Genomic DNA, 16,820 nt, shown 5'->3' with positions numbered 1-16,820 from the left:
ACAACCTGTCAACGATAGAGGCGCTGTTTCAAAATAACAAACCCCTTTTAGCAATGAGTGGCAGGACTGGCTGTCTTTGTGATAAAAGGAGTCTGTTAGCAGGATTTTACTGTGTAATCTGTGAGCAGCATAATGTAGAGGCTGAAACTCTGATTCCAACGATATATCACTTGCTGGTCTGCATTTTGTAATTTTGATACAATCAATGTTTTATCTGCGGTAGTTCTGGCAGTTCCCTGAATGCTGAGCTGTGTATAACCCCGCCCACACCACTGATTGGCAGCTTTCTGTGTTTACTGTACGTTGACTTCCAATCAGTGCTGAGGGGCGTGGTTGGACCGGTAAGCATGTGACACCTAGTCCTGCAGTGATAATCTCCTGCTGGTAAAACACTGATTTTATTGACACAACAGCACGGAGTGTAGTAAGTGACACATCGCTGGAATCGGGGTCTCTGTCCCTACATCATGCTGCTCTCAGATTACATGCAGAATCCTTTTATTAAAAAAAAAAATCTGATTAAACCGATGACTATATTGAGTCCCGATTTGGATGGACAGATAAGAACTGGTCATTTTACTCAATAAGGGTTTGGTTTCGTTGCATATTTATATTGTGTTACTTGCCAAGAGAAGTGATGACTTACTGTTGGTGCCAGGTTCTGTAGCGCCCGGTGAGCTGGCACCCGATAATTGCAAAACATGAAACTCCCGCAGAATAACTTTCATGCTTATAAAGATTATTGATGTTTATTAAGCAGCTTCAGAGGAATCGAATATGTCTCTGCCGGTCCTGAGGTCCCCACCTATAATTACTATTCATAGTAATTACAGGCAATAAATTGTATTTCCAATTATGTATGAAGAAGAGCTGCCTAGCCGGCACCCTTGGTTCAGCTTCGGGTCTGTTTTGACATGTATTTACTATATATGTCTCCTGCCGCCATAATGTATTGCCAGTGACCCAGCTATTGGTCGGAATACTCCGTGTATTGCTCCCTATGTTTTTTTTTTTCAGGCTACGGACCACCAGCGAATGACCCCTTACTGACTGCATGTGCATACTTTAATATTTTTTATTTTGCAGCACTGTAAAAAAAAAAAAAAAAAATGAAAACAAAATAATACATTATTTATATATTTTCAGGTTCCTTTATGGGATTAAAAAATTTTTTTTTTTTTTTGAAAATTAACTTTTTTTTTTCCCATTCTTTGTCAAACTCAAAATAAAATAATAAAGGTAAATAATTCCAATAGCATATATATCGAAAAAGTATTTAAAAAAAATGTAGATTTCATATCTGTTCAGGAGAAAAGATGCAAATGTTATATGCAATAAGGAAAAATAAAAACAGCTGAAATAGAAAATAGATAAATATGGGTTAGTAATTAAAGAGTCACTGTAGCTTTATTGATTTCCTAATTCTGTAGATTACATGGAAATAGGAAACTTTGTAATATATCTTATGGGAAAAATCAGCTTTTTTTTGTCCTCCTGGACGGATCTTTCATTCTCAATATTAACAATTCACAGAGAAAATCGGTCTTCAGTGATGCAGACTGTTCCGTTACTGAGATAGGAAATGACAGTTGGTGCTTATAAAGTTTTATGGAGGAGGGAGGAGCTAGAGGCCGACACAGACATTCTCTAACAGCTGCGATTGGATGTGAGACCAACCTGCTGCTGTTAACCAGTTAAGTGCTGCTGTCAATCACTCGCAAAGCTAGAAGCGCGTCACAAACCCCGCCCATCCCCTGTCACGTGATCGCAAGGCGCCAATGGGTTGTCACGACAGTGGGGTTTCTGCAGAAAAGCTTCCGAGACTGTCATTGCGAATCTTCTATGAACGCCGGCTTGTGGCCGGCGTTCATAGGAGATTGTGATTTCAGCTATACAAAGCAGGGCTGAAGCACCTCTATGTGTAGCACAGGCAATCGGATGATCGCAGCTTCAAGTCTCGTAAGGGGACTAATAAATAAAGTTTAAAAAAAAAGTAAAAAAAAATAAAAAAAAAACAAAAGTTCATATCACCCCCTTGTGCCTCATTAAAAATATATATATATATATATCTAATATATAATTGCCTAGAATACTACTTCCTGCAATTTGTGCCAACTTCCGTGGCTTTGTCCGGAGCTAATGTCCGGAGCTAATGTCCGGAGCTAATGTCCGGAGCTAATGTCCGGAGCTAATGTCCGGAGATAAGTGACGTCAACAGTGTCCAGTGTCTGATTGGTTGCCGCCTGCTGCGAGCGACCAATCAGAAACGTGCCGTACTGTGACACACTCCGCCCGCCATTTTGGTGTGATTTTTGAATTTTTACCTCACAGCAAGTTTCTACTGCGTGGAGGCGGGCCCAGTGACGTTGCTCTTCAAGCTCCTGCCGAATTTCGTCAAAAAAATGATAATACCATTTACCAAAACTATATATATTTACCGTATATACTCGAGTATAAGCCGAGATTTTCAGCCCAAATTTTTGGGCTGAAAGTGCCCCCCTCGGCTTATACTCGAGTCACGGTAGCGGTGGGGTCGGCGGGTGAGGGGGTGAGGGCGCTGAGGCATACTTACCTAGTCCCAGCGATCCTCGCGCTGTCCCTGCCGTCCCACGGTCTTCGGCGCTGCAGTTTCTTCCTCTCTTCAGCGGTCACGTGGGACCGCTCATTACAGAAATGAATAAGCGGCTCCACCTCCCATAGGGGCGGAGCCGCTTATTCATTTCTCTAATCGGCGGTGCCGGTGACCGCTGATAGAGAAAGAAGCTGCGGCACCGAAGACAGGAGGGGACAGCGCGAGGATCGCCAGGACTAGGTGAGTATGTTATATTCACCTGTCCTCGTTCCAGCCGCCGGGCGCCGATCCATCTTCCCGGCCGGCGCCTCCATCTTCCCGGCGTCTCTGCTCTCTGACTGTTCAGGCAGAGGGCGCGATGACGCATACAGTGTGCGCGGCGCCCTCTGCCTGATCAGTCAGAGCAGAGACGCCGGGAAGATGGAGGCGCCGGAACGAGACGCCGGGAGCTGCAATCAAGGGAGGTGAGTATGTTTTTTTTTTTCTTTATTGCGGCAGCGGCGGCACAAATTTATGTGGAACATCTATGGGGCACAGTGAACGGTGCAGAGCACCGTATATGGCACAGCACAGCTATGGGGCACAGTGAACGGTGCGGAGCACCGTATATGGCACAGCACAGCTATGGGGCACAGTGAACGGTGCAGAGCACCGTATATGGCACAGCACAGCTATGGGGTACAGTGAACGGTGCAGAGCACCGTATATGGCACAGCACAGCTATGGGGCACAGTGAACGGTGCAGAGCACCGTATATGGCACAGCACAGCTATGGGGCACAGTGAACGGTGCAGAGCACCGTATATGGCACAGCACAGCTATGGGGCACAGTGAACGGTGCAGAGCACCGTATATGGCACAGCACAGCTATGGGGCACAGTGAACGGTGCAGAGCACCGTATATGGCACAGCACAGCTATGGGGCACAGTGAACGGTGCAGAGCACCGTATATGGCACAGCACAGCTATGGGGCACAGTGAACGGTGCAGAGCACCGTATATGGCACAGCACAGCTATGGGGTACAGTGAACGGTGCAGAGCACCGTATATGGCACAGCACAGCTATGGGGCACAGTGAACGGTGCAGAGCACCGTATATGGCACAGCACAGCTATGGGGCACAATGAACGGTGCAGAGCACCGTATATGGCACAGCACAGCTATAGGGCACAGTGAACGGTGCAGAGCACCGTATATGGCACAGCACAGCTATAGGGCACAGTGAACGGTGCAGAGCACCGTATATGGCACAGCACAGCTATGTATGGGGCATAGTGAACGGTGCAGAGCACCGTATATGGCACAGCACAGCTATGTATGGGGCACAGTGAACGGTGCAGAGCACCGTATATGGCACAGCACAGCTATGTATGGGGCACAGTGAACGGTGCAGAGCACCGTATATGGCACAGCACAGCTATGTATGGGGCACAGTGAACGGTGCAGAGCACCGTATATGGCACAGCACAGCTATGGGGCACAGTGAACGGTGCAGAGCACCGTATATGGCACATCTATGGGGCACAATGAACGGTGCAGAGCACCGTATATGGCACAGCTAGGGGGCACAATGAACGGTGCAGAGCACTATATGGTTCACACCTATGGGGAAATATGAACGGTGCAGAGCACTATATGGCACAGCTATGGGGAAATAATGATCTATTTTTATTTTTGAAATTCACCGGTAAATGCTGCATTTCCACCCTAGGCTTATACTCGAGTCAATAAGTTTTCCCAGTTTTTTGTGGCAAAATTAGGGGGGTCGGCTTATACTCGGGTCGGCTTATACTCGAGTATATACGGTAGTTGTGAAGTGGTTCAGTGACATTTTCACACCAATTTTGAACTTTTGTTTGGTGTTTTCTCCATATACTGCCTATTATTTTTGTTCTTTCTTACTATTATTTATTAATTGTATTATTCTTACATTTGAATAAATAAAGTATATATGGATTCTAGACTCCCGATTCTTCAGAATCGGGCTGCCATCTAGTATATATATATATATATATATATATATATATATATATATATATATATATTTAAAAAAAAATACACATTTGGTATCACTGAGTTCAAAAATGTCCGATCAAAATATAAAGCAAATTAATCCATTTGTTAAACGGCATAATGAGAAATCAATTGAAACTCCAGGATTATGTTTTTTGGTTAATAAAAACATTGTATCTACCCCAAGATAGTATCAATAACATCAGCTTGGGGCATAAAAGATAAGCCCTCACCCAGCCCCAGATTCCTAAAAGTGGAGACGCTCAGAAAACGAATTTTCCTACAAATTTGGGAATTATTTTTCACCACTTAAATATAAAAAGAACCTATACATGTTTGGTATCTGCGTATTGGTGCTGATCTGGAGAATCATATTACCAGGTCAGTTGTACCATATAGTGAACATGGTGAATAAAAACTAAATATTTTTTTTGGCAATTTCACTGCACTTGGATTTTTTCCCCCCATTTTCCAGTACACTATGTAGTAAAATCAAGGGTGTGAATCAAAAAAATACAACTCGTCCCGCAAAAAACAATCCCTCATATGGCTATGTGGACTAAAAAATAAAAATGTTATGGCTCTTAGAAGAAAGAGGGCAAAAATCGAAAACCAAAAACTGAAAATTACCCGGGGGTGAAGGGATTAAAAGGAACCTGTCACGTACTGAAATGCCATTAATCTGCAGGTTACTAACGTTACAATGCTACTTACTGAAAATGCAGCTATAGGGATAAAATGAACTTTATTCCTCCAGGTAGCTGCCGGCTTTCGGTCATAGAGGTGCGGCCAGTACATAGCGCTGCCTCGACACTTTGATTGACAGCTTGTGCATTGTAACACTGTAATACTTCAGATTAATCCTATATAACAGCGTTTGGGGACTTGACAGGTTCCCTCTCGGTCTCACAACAAGCTATCACTACCCTAATTTCCCCTTGCGGCTTCAGCCCGGTGCACAGATTGTGATCTCTCACACTAGTCCGTGCTCACAATCTCACATATGTACACAGATGCTGTATGCAGAAAGGCTAAGCTCATACGAGACCAGCTAACCTACCATTATAAACTTCATTTATGGGCAAGGGACACTATACAATGTGCGGGGCCGTGTTGTCCCATACCACTGATGCAAATAATAGCTGATCAATAGCGACAGGGACGGACGTAACATTGCTGCCATTTGTGCAAATGCACAGGAGCCCATGAAGAAAAGGGGCCACTAGCACCTCCAAAGCAGGTTGAATTTTGCATTATGATGAGATATTGTAAAGCGCCATTAAATAGCTACCTTTGGGTGGCTATCCTGTACTTTAGCTTCTCATGACATTAAAGGGAATCCGTCATTCAGTTAAAGGTGCCCGAACCACAAATAGTATGGATTAGACAGGATCTGCACTAATGCAGCTGTGTATGGGTTCCCCGGAAATGCTATTGCGTTTCAGAGAAAACATACTTTGAAAAGCCTGATGGAAACACAGTGTGTCTTGGATGACTAGTCAGAAGTAGGTTCCCAGAGCTGCGTTACAGAGTAAACAATAAATGACGGCAATACTGGAGCTTTGGTCAGACTCCGACTGCCCGGGGTTTGGGCAGAGTAACAGCTGATGACTAGAGATGAGCTAACCCAAACTGTAAAGTTCGGGGTTCGTACCGGACACCTAGTGTCCAATGCTGACCACCAATCACGGACTTATCCTGAAAGTACGTTTTACAGTTCGAAAGTCCAGGGAGGAAAGTGAGAGAGATTTTCCAGCTCCAAAGTTCAGGTCCCGATTGATTTTTATGGAGTTCAATTTAAGGTACAAGTTCTGGTACCCGAACCGAACTTTTGACCAAAGTTTGGTCGAACTTGACAAACCCGAACTTCCACAGGTCAGCTCATCCCTATTGATGACAGGATTCCTTTAGTTTTATTTTCATTTTATTTTCGTAGATTTAATACTGTAGAAAATAAAAAAAATGGCAAATATCAATACTCCCTAATTTTTAGACAGTGAAAACGTAGACTAGGCAGTCTTAAAATGCACCAGATTTATCACAGTGGTTTGTGCAATTTAATAAATATGGCGCCTCTTTACATGGTTTAGTCTGAATTTACACCACGTATTAGTTGGCTTATCTTGCCCCAGAAATTTGTGCCAAAAATTTGGCAAAATTTTCTGAATCGTGCCCCATTCAACAAAGTTACTCCCCCATGTTGAACTAGATCCAGAAAGTGTGTTAAACAAACAATAAACTTGGTACAAATCTTGAAAGACAATTCGTAGGCGAAGTTATCAAATTCCACCCACTGTGTTTGAACAGAGTTTGATCGGAGTGTGGTCCGAGAGTCATCCAATTTTCTCATTCGTGGAGAAATAAAAATTGTTTCCACCTTCACTCTTCTGACAATACCTGAAAATCAGACCGCGTGAGGTCTCATTTTTTTCACAGGGTGAAAGGGGGGGTTACTCAGTATGGGTCCTGCGGTTCACAGGGGGGATGTCACGGTGGCTGACCCAGTCTGTGGCCCTGGGACATCCGTATAAAAGGGAAAGGCTTTTAAAGGGATAAAGTTTGTGTTCGTGACGCCACCTGTGGTATTCGGTCAGGGTGACCGATGCTGCTTTAAGGGGTCCGCTGGAGTGATGTTATGGCAGCTAGATGGTATACCTTCCCACAGGTGAAGTGTATCCCCAGGGCTTCCCAGTGTGTAGATGGTAGAATGGAGAGAGGTGCAGTGAAGAACGAGGACACAGGATTGCAGTCTCTTTACCTTGTTTACTGTTGGTTTCAGCAGCCACAGTCCAGGGCACCAGATCACAGGGCAGGTAGAGTTCAGCCGGTTTGGAGGCAATTCCAGAGTCCCCTTGTCCAGGTGGAAATCAATAGCCTTCCCTTGCGCTGTAGTGGTGTAGTCCCTTACTGCATAAGCTTCAAATAAGGGCCTAACAGATGTGGTGTCTCTCTCTCTGTCCCCTGTAGTTGGATAGGACAAAACCCGTATGACTGGTGGCTTGAGGCTCCTGGGTGTAGATGCGGACAGGTAATGTGCAATTAGCTGTCCTGCCGGTCTCTGAAGTAAGGCATAGATGTCCTTACTACCTCGGTGTTCTAGCTATCAGTGTTCTGCGCCTCAGAAGGAGGCAGCCTGCTCCTGGCTGGTCCCCTTCTGGTATCCTCTCCTGTGCTCTGCTTTCCTTCACGCTCGCTGCAATACAATTCTGCTTTCAAAATGTCTCTTTCTAGGAGCTGCAGCTCTTAGGGCATGCACAGCTCCATGTACCCTCTCCTCCGTCCTCTGACAGGAATCCGCTCCTGCCAGGAACAGCTTCCCTGACGGACTGACTAACTTTCCCTACAGAATACCAGTTATATATATATGGGGAGTCATCTAGTAAATAGGATCAAAAGCTCCCCCTGGTGGCCTGGAGTGTGAATGTGTTGCATGTTTGTGGTACCTGGATGCAGTTATCCTTCGTTGCCTCCAAACGTAGCATCACTCTCCCCGAGAAGAAAGCAATACCACTGTGATGACCAGGACCCTGGGGCGCCCCCTTTTAAATCCAGTACTCCCAGACTGGGAAAAGAAGAACAACAATAGATGTTAGCAAAAAGACATACAATTTTTTGAATGCTATAAAACTTATAAAACTAATTAATATTATATAACTAGAGCTTCCCTTTATGGGAGGTGAGGACACTTGAACGTTGCATGAACTATCTACATTGTATGCGTACTTTTGTGAATATAGAAATGTAATAAAACAATATCACTATGAACTAACTATGAAATACAATTACCCACTATGGGTATACTATCGTAGGATTTCAAAGTGCAAAACAATCATTTAATCTTTATTCAAGTGCAGAACTGTCTATCAACCCCCAAGGGCTCACCATATAATAATAATAATAATAATCTTTATTTATATAGCGCCAACATATTCCGTAGTGCTTTACAGTTTAACAGCTTCAAACACAACAGTCATAAGTAACAATGTTAACAATACAATAATTAAAGCAACACAAGACGACCCTGCTCGTGAGAGCTTACAATCTACAATATCTTCTTTTCAGTTTATTCAAAAGTGTATCATTAAGCATTTTCCTACTATCTGTCTCAATCTAAATCTCAATTTTATTACTATTTACTATGTTAACTCTTTGATATATTAACTTTCCATCTTGCAACATACAAGTCTATCTGGCAAAGTGCAACGACTCAACATTCCCTTTAAGGGTCTAAATAGTATTCAAGTCTTTCAATGAGGTAGTGCTAATAATACTCAAGTCAATCAATAACGTTGTAACAGCAGAAACGATGCGAGGGACCCATCACTAACCCCCAACGTTGGCTTGGGCGGGCTACAAGGCGTGTATCCAGACCTGGAATCCTGCTGCACCAAACGGGTTTTCCTTCAGGTCTCTGGAAAACAAGTCTAAACTTTAAGGCAACATGGGAACAGTCCCTTTAAGAACTTGTATGTAAAACCAGTAGAAAGCACCTTTAAGAAGGTGCAAACTATTTACAAGCAAAGTTTATGAGCCATTCACTGTCCATGACTCCAGTGTCTTTGAATGAAAGGCAGCGAGCAACTTGTGCAAAACATAGGATCCCTTTAAACAGGGGACCCCTTTTAGAAGAAACCCTGGTAGGGTTTGTGAACTTTTAAACAGGAGCAGCAAAGAGTTAACGGTTAACTATATACAGTAATTTTTCACATTTGGCATATTTTATTATAGCAGCTTCCAAGGCACCAGTTGGTATCGAACACGTCTTGGCCCGGAAAGATTTGTATCCAGATCGTTATCTGATGCTATATCAACATCATGGGTTTGCCTCTCATGTATGGTCAAGTCATTAGCGACGATCAAATTTTGTGTGGCTTGAGTACATATGTCAGCTATTGTAGTTGCCACAGCAGCTGTCTCAGTGGTGGTGATTATGCACACAGTAGTAGTAGTGTTGGTTTGAGGAGTTGCAGGCTCTGTAACTGGAGGGATAGTGGGGGTATCAACTTTGACACTAGGTGGCACTGTGGTGGGTATGCATTTCTTAACGTTCCGGGCGCACAAGCCCTTGTCATCCCAGTGACGGGTGTAGGTCACATGATCCCCTTGGCATAGATCCCATTCAGGATGTCCCTCCCGGAGATGAGATTCCACATGACTGCGGGTGACATAGACCTTCGTTGGTAGCACGGATTCCTGAATGAAACCCCAACCCCTTTTAGGGTAGAAGGCCACTACTATACCTCATCTTGCTGGGCTTTTGTCACCTCACTGGGTGTTATGGGTCTGCGCCCTGTGTTTGGCCTCACTCCCGTTTTCCTCTTCCAATTTTAGCACCAGACGTCGGTTATATTCCTCCCAGGTGAGGGCTTCAATATGGGACCCTTCTAGTCGGGACTCCCAAGGGGACCCGATTGGTTCTGCTCTCAGATTGTCCCATTGGAAAACCACCCCGTTGGGGCTCACCTCCAGCGGTGTCCCTATGGGTGCTGGGAGCTGGCCTGTCAGCGTCTCGTCGTCGCTTTCAGTACCTGCGTCTGATGTGGTTCCACCGATGCCGATCTGCTCTGCTGATGAGGATGCTGGAGTCAGCTGCTGCCCGGACTGCAACTCTTCCAGTGCGATCTTCCTGCACAGGACCGACTTCCATTTTTTCACTGCAGTCAGCTCTGCGGACCTTTTTGGCAGATGGGCAGGTCCTCATCGTGTAATAGCATTCATAGGGGGCGTTCAGCACTGTTCGTGCAGCTTTGGTAGTCTCCTCCCATAATGGCACGCCATTCTTCTCTGGGGCTCCTTGTGGCGCTGTAATGGTGGCGGTTTTGGCGGCAATTTTGGCGGTCTTTTGCGATACACAGTCTCTGAGCACAAAAACAGTTAGGCACAGTCCTTTAGGCGCACATGACCCATTTTGATGGGTCAGGAGATCCTTTTTGTGACGCCAAGTTGGAGCACCCCGTCAGGGCAAAGGGGTTACTCGGTACAGGGTCCTGCGGTTCACAGGGGGGATGTCATGGTTGCTGACCCGGTCCGTGGCCCTGGGACGTCCGTATAAAAAGGAAAGGTCTTTAAAAAAATAAAGTTTGTGTTCGTGACGCCACCTGTAGTATTCGGTCAGGGTGACCGACGCTGCTTTAAGGGGTAATGTTATGGCAGCTAGATGGTATACCTTCCCACAGGTGAAGTATATCCCAAGGGCTTCCCAGTATGTAGATGGTAGAATGGTGAGAGGTACAGTGAAGAACGAGGACACAGGATTGCAGTCTCTTTACCTTGTTTACTGTTGGTTTCAGCAGCCACAGTCCAGGGCACCCGATCACAGGGCAGGTAGAGTATGGCCCAGTTTGGAGGCAATTCCAGAGTCCCCTTGTCCAGGTGGAAATCAATAGCCTTCCCTTGCGCTGTAGTGGGGTAGTCCCTTACTGCATAAGCTTCAAATAAGGGCCTCACAGATGTGGTGTCTCTCTCTCTCCCGTAGTCGGATAGGTTGAAACCCGTATGACTGGTGGCTTGAGGCTGTTTATAGGGACTCTAGCATGCCCCGGCCTCTGAAGGGGGCAACCGTGCCTCCTGGGTGTAGGTGCGGACAGGTAATGTGCAATTAGCTTTCCTGCCAGTCTCTGAAGTAAGGTATAGAGGTCCTTACTTCCTCGGTGTTCCGGCTACTGGTGTTCTGCGCCTCAGAAGGAGGCAGCCTGCTCCTGGCTGGTCTCCTTCTGGTATCCTCTCCTGTGCTTTGCTTTCCTTCACACTCACTGCAATACAATTCTGCTTTCAAAATGTCTATTTCTGGGAGATGCAGCTCTTAGGGCATGCACAGCTCTGTGTACCCTCTCCTCCGTCCTCTGGCAGGAATCCGCTCCTGCCAGGAACAGCTTCCCTGAAGGACTGACTAACTTTCCCTACAGACTACCAGTTATATATATATGGGGAGTCAGCTAATAAATAGGATCAAAAGCTCCCCCTGGTGGCCTGGAGTGTGAATGTGTTGCATGTTTGTGATACCTGGATGCACTTATCCTTCCTTGCCTCCAAACGTAGCATCACTCTCCCCGGGAGGAAAGCAATACCACTCTGATCACCAGGATCCTGGGACGCTACATAATCACCTGCTGATAAAACATTCACTGTATGGAAACAACAGCACACAGCCTTATAAGTCAATGAAATCAGTGTCTTAGTGCTGTCCTCAGATTACAAAGCAAAAACCTGCTGACAGATTCCCTCTAGCACCTTAGGTAAAGCAGAGTGACCTGTTGGTGCCTGGTTTATAGCACCCTTGCACTTTCACCTTCCCTAGCTGTGCCTTCTGCTTTGCTTTTTTTTCAAGGTTTCTGTAAAATGTTTCTTAGAATTGCCTTGAGTACAGAATACTGTAGTTTACATAAACCGGGAAAAAACACTCCAAATCCATGTGCTTTAGTGATTCTTTAAATGCAGTATTAACATAATCCCTTTCTTCTATATAAAGCCTTTACCAAAACTTGTCTACTGTGAGCAGCTCAGTATTTTAATTGCTTTTTATTGCACAAAGTAACATTTTTCCTCTGTCCATATGTTTGCAATGTATCACTGTGCATGTCGTCACAACACGCACACGCATGAGTTCACGATTCAGGTATGTGTCTTTAAAACTGCTTAGCCCTCTTTAGAACAACATTGACTTTCTTCGGCTTAGCGCTAACTTCGCTTGAAAGTCAGTTTAGGAATTTAATTAATTTAGCATACTTCATTCATGAAATGGAGGATAAGTCTTTGCGGGGAAGGAACATCTGCGTACTGTATATATTTACAGCAAACATAATCACCTTTAAGATACATTAAGGACGCTGTTTCTCTTTGGTTTTCACGGCTGAGTTACATTGGCTTATTTGTACAGATTGGAGCGAACGAATCTGATTTATGACTTAGAATCTAAAAATTATGCCTTGTTCTAGGAGACATAATTAAGCAAACTGGAAGAACGGTGGACGCATTGTTATTTGCGCTTTAAAATTTAAAGGGAACCTGTCTGAGGGTTTTTGCCCTCAAAAATTCCACCAATATCCGTTTTCTTCCTGCAGTCCCCAAAAATGTCCTTGGTAGCCCTAGTCCATTTTATTAACTGGCTAAAAATAAAGTTTGATGCCCACTCATGTCATATGGGCATGGAAGCATAGTCAAGCCAAGCTTTCCACTTTGTATTCCTCCCCCTGTATGACTTGAATAAGGTTCTTGCAGATATGGCTTGTGGTGATAGCGCAGGGATAAAGCATGGGCAGATAAGCTCTACAGTGCAGCATCTCCACCTCCTAGATGGGACAGATCTAATGTGCACATAACGCAAGGGTTTTCTGATTCCGGAAAATCCTTTTCCTCTGGCTGCAGTTTATTTTTATTATTTTTTTAATTATTATTTTTTTAACTACTTTAATCACCCTTCCCAGGTCCAACTCTAAGTCTCTGCTGCTGATCTCTGCATCTGTTAGTTCCTGCAGCACTGAGGTCACATGAACACCACTCAGCCAATAGCTGATAGTAACTCTGCTCGAGTTACAGCATGAGCCACTCGGAGTCGCGAAGCTCACTGATTAGCTGCAGTGCTGTTAATGTGACATCAGCACTGCTGACAATAAAGTCTCTATCACCCATCCTGATATTTTACGTACTGGAAAAAACAGTACCGGTGCAATCTGTGTCCATCTGGTACATACGTGTGTCATGCATGTGATACACTAGTGGGACACGTATCGGCGCCGGTGCCGAGCAGCTCTCATTTATGTTGTCTGGTCTCTCTGAGATCAGAGTGACGAGGGCGACAATGATGGTAGTTGTATTCTCCCGCTGTGTATATCTTGTATTAAATAAATATATATTTTTAAAAATGGCACGGGCTCCTGCTTAATTTTCATAACCAGTAGAGGGAAAGCCAACCATAGGGGTTTGATGTTAATAATCTGGGAGAGGGGCCAATATGCCAAAAGGTTCCCAGGCTATTTATAACAGCTCATAGAAATTTGCTCAGCCTTTACTGGTTAGTTTACAGGAACCCCAGAAAAAAAATGACTTAGGGTTCCCTAATTTCTAACCAGCAAAGGCTAAACAGACAGCTGTGGGCTGATATTAATAGCCTAGGAAGGGGCCTCCCAGGCTAAGAAGATCAGCTCTCAGCTGCCTTAGAAATGGCAAATCCATAAGATGAGCCAAATCTGGCACTTAGCCTCACTCTTCTTACTTGCCCTGGTGCTATGGTGAGTAAGGGGGTTAGGACTGGGATTGATGTCAGATGTTTTATCAAGCCCAGAGGTTAGTAATGGAGAGACGTCTACAAGACACCCTCATTACTAACCCCATAGTCAAATGTTGAAAAGAAAGAGACACAAGAAAAGTCCTTTAATTAAAATAAACACTCCTCATCCTATTTTTACCATTTATTATTGTAAAATTAAAAAGTAATAAAACACCATATTCCTCACCTGTCCAACGACAATCCATTTGTCCCATGAAGAGCCCAACTCTGCTTCATCTGGATTATGTGACTGATCAGCCATGAATCCAGGAGACACTGAGCTGAACTTGGGATTCAGCTTCAGTGAGGAGCGGTAACATCATTGAGGTTATCGGAGGTCACAGTCAGCTGTGAGCCAGCAGATGAACTGCAGTAACCTTCATGACGTCACTGCCAGCGTCTTAACTAAGTGCACAAACTTCATTTTTTATCCAATGGTACATGGACAAGTGCTACTAAGGACACCTTTGGAGTCTACTCGAGAAAGTGTCTGATAGTTGCGAGGCAAAAATTGGTTCCATTTTACTCCTCCTCACCCTGCAATATAAATGAACAGTGATCTAGCACTAAACTCCAGCACATTTACGTTGTCTTAGCATCATGCGTAAGCAATTCTGGGGTGGCAAAGTCCAACATAAATCGCCATGGTCAGAGAACACTTCAAAGCTTTATTACGAGGCATTCAATGGTGATCGTGGCATCATAAAAAAGAGAATTACATAAATGTTCCAAAGAAAAACTTTCTTTTTTCAAATAAAAAATGTAAAAAAAGTTAATAATGTTATAAATTGAGACCATATAGAAATTAAATAAAAATGTCACTGGTTTTGAAAACAAAAAAAAGTCACACTGCTATGTGTTGATTTCATTATAAGGGGTAGCGTTTCTCCTTATGGAGAGTTACATACCTGACATGCCCAGGTAAGGAGGCTTATGAGTCTTGCAATTCTCCTCTAGGAAATTAATTATGCAAATTGCCTCTTTAGAGCATAAAAGGACTTGAACTCTAGTGTCACCTATTGGAGGTAGCAATCCTAAGAGTTAATATTGACCCTATAACGAGCTTTGCCATATGACTATGGATAAAAGCCAAACCAGAATTTTAATTTCTAAACACATGTTTCAGGGTGTTGCCCCTCCTCAGTGCAAAACATGATATCTGATTTGGCTGTATGAGAGGCCTCTGACTGGTATTTAAGGAGTAACATTTCATGTTATAGAAAGTGACATACCTGAATGCCAGGGTAAGGAGGATTGCTGCTTCCAATAGACGGAACTAGAGTTCAAGTCTTTTTTCTTTCTGAAGAGACGATTTACATATTTAATTTCCCAGAGGAGAATTGCATGGCCTATAAGTCTCCTTACCCTGGCAGGTCAGGACAGACGTTACCCCTTTGACCCCAGTCAGATGCCTCTTATACAGGCAAATCAGATAGCTTGCTTTGCACTGAGGAGGGGTAACAACCTGAAACACGTGTCTGCAATTTGAGATTTTGGTTTTACTTTTAACCTAAGTAATATGGCAAGGCTCGTTAAATGGTCGATATTGATTTTTAGGATTGCCACTTCCAATAGGTGGTACTAGAGTACTCCAAAGAGGCAATTTGCTTATTTGGTTATATCATAGCAAAGCCATCACAAAGGTATGAGGGAGCCATTTATTTGACATCTGACGACGAGTTTAGGTGGAGTTCTCCTTTAGTTATTTGCACAAGTTAAAAAGGGAAGAAATCTTTACTGCAAGAATTCAATTTGCCCCACAATTTTGACTTTTTCACACCTTTCTTTTATATCATAGGACGTCATGCAGCATGATTACTTTAGGCATTTACGGTTCCATTAATCTCTCCGTATTGGGCGATTTAGAAGGGGCTTTCTTCGCGACTAAATGTATCAATTTATATTTCTGTGAATTACTCCTATAATATCCTCATCAGCCTTAAATCCTAGCACAAAGCATACTCCTGAGCGCACGCGGGGAATTCGCTGACATAAATATGACTTTTTTAACGATTGTTAAATAAAGATTTGTGCTGCATGGATCAAGTCAGAGAGGAGCTGAATGGAACCAATGTGAGCGGCGGCGGCTGCCAGAAGCCACAGTAGTTGCTAGGTTTTAGTTAAAACGTGAACTGTCACCATATATTGTGTGGACCTAAAAACCATGTACTTAGAGATTACTAAAGCTGCATTAAGTCTTTCATAGCTGTAAATTCTGCGTAAATGTATTCCACCTAGTATGGGATAACAGAAGCTGCCTCGACTCACCGGGAAACTTAATGCCCCCCACTTAAGCACTGAGGCTTTCAATAGCAGCAAATCCCATTCCTCCCAAGGGACCATAAGACTTAAACACAGGTAGCCTGCACTTACCTTTGTGAACCCAGCTTGGAAATGTACATCTCGAACCATCATTTTACCATTATTTAGGGTTTTGCATGACTGCTCAGACCTTCTGTTGTGAGTTGGGATCACCAAGCTTGGTGTACTACACAAAAAACACCCTCAAAGGTCTACTTCTTGATGTGTCTCCAATGGTGTCTCCAAAAATGGCCCACCATGGTATCGGCTCATGGCGAGTAAACACTCTGATCTATCCTATCCTGTTTTCATAAAAGTTGGCTGTATTACAGATCCAGAGTTTTTAACTCTATTAACTCTATTGTCTTCTATTGGGAGGATGCAAACGCTCATTAGGTTTCCCACCATTTATTCAATTACCAATAATCTAATCCAAGGCACCACTAGTGACCTCAGGAGCATAGAGATACAGTACCTCTTGATTAGAGAAGAGGAGATCTTTTGAAATTGGAGTTCAATCACTTTGCCAAACTTTCCCTAAAAATGTGATAAATAAATTCTTGCAAATCTCAATACTGTAAAACTTGTATTGACTTGTAAAATATACATGAGAGATAGCGAGTGGACCCTGCTGACCATAAGAGCTTACACTCTACAGGAGAGAGAGG

The 16,820-nt window shown here is 43.8% G+C and overlaps 1 protein-coding gene across 4 annotated transcripts in view; it reads left to right on the top strand.

Moving 5' to 3' along the window:
* Positions 1-16,820, top strand: part of CACNA2D3 (calcium voltage-gated channel auxiliary subunit alpha2delta 3) — a 1,133,445-nt gene that overhangs the window by 761,814 nt on the left and 354,811 nt on the right. The window lies entirely within an intron of this gene.

Source organism: Ranitomeya imitator, chromosome 8 (genome assembly GCF_032444005.1).
Source record: "Ranitomeya imitator isolate aRanImi1 chromosome 8, aRanImi1.pri, whole genome shotgun sequence".
NCBI lineage: Eukaryota > Metazoa > Chordata > Amphibia > Anura > Dendrobatidae > Ranitomeya > Ranitomeya imitator.
This window is presented reverse-complemented; position numbering and strand designations above follow the sequence as displayed.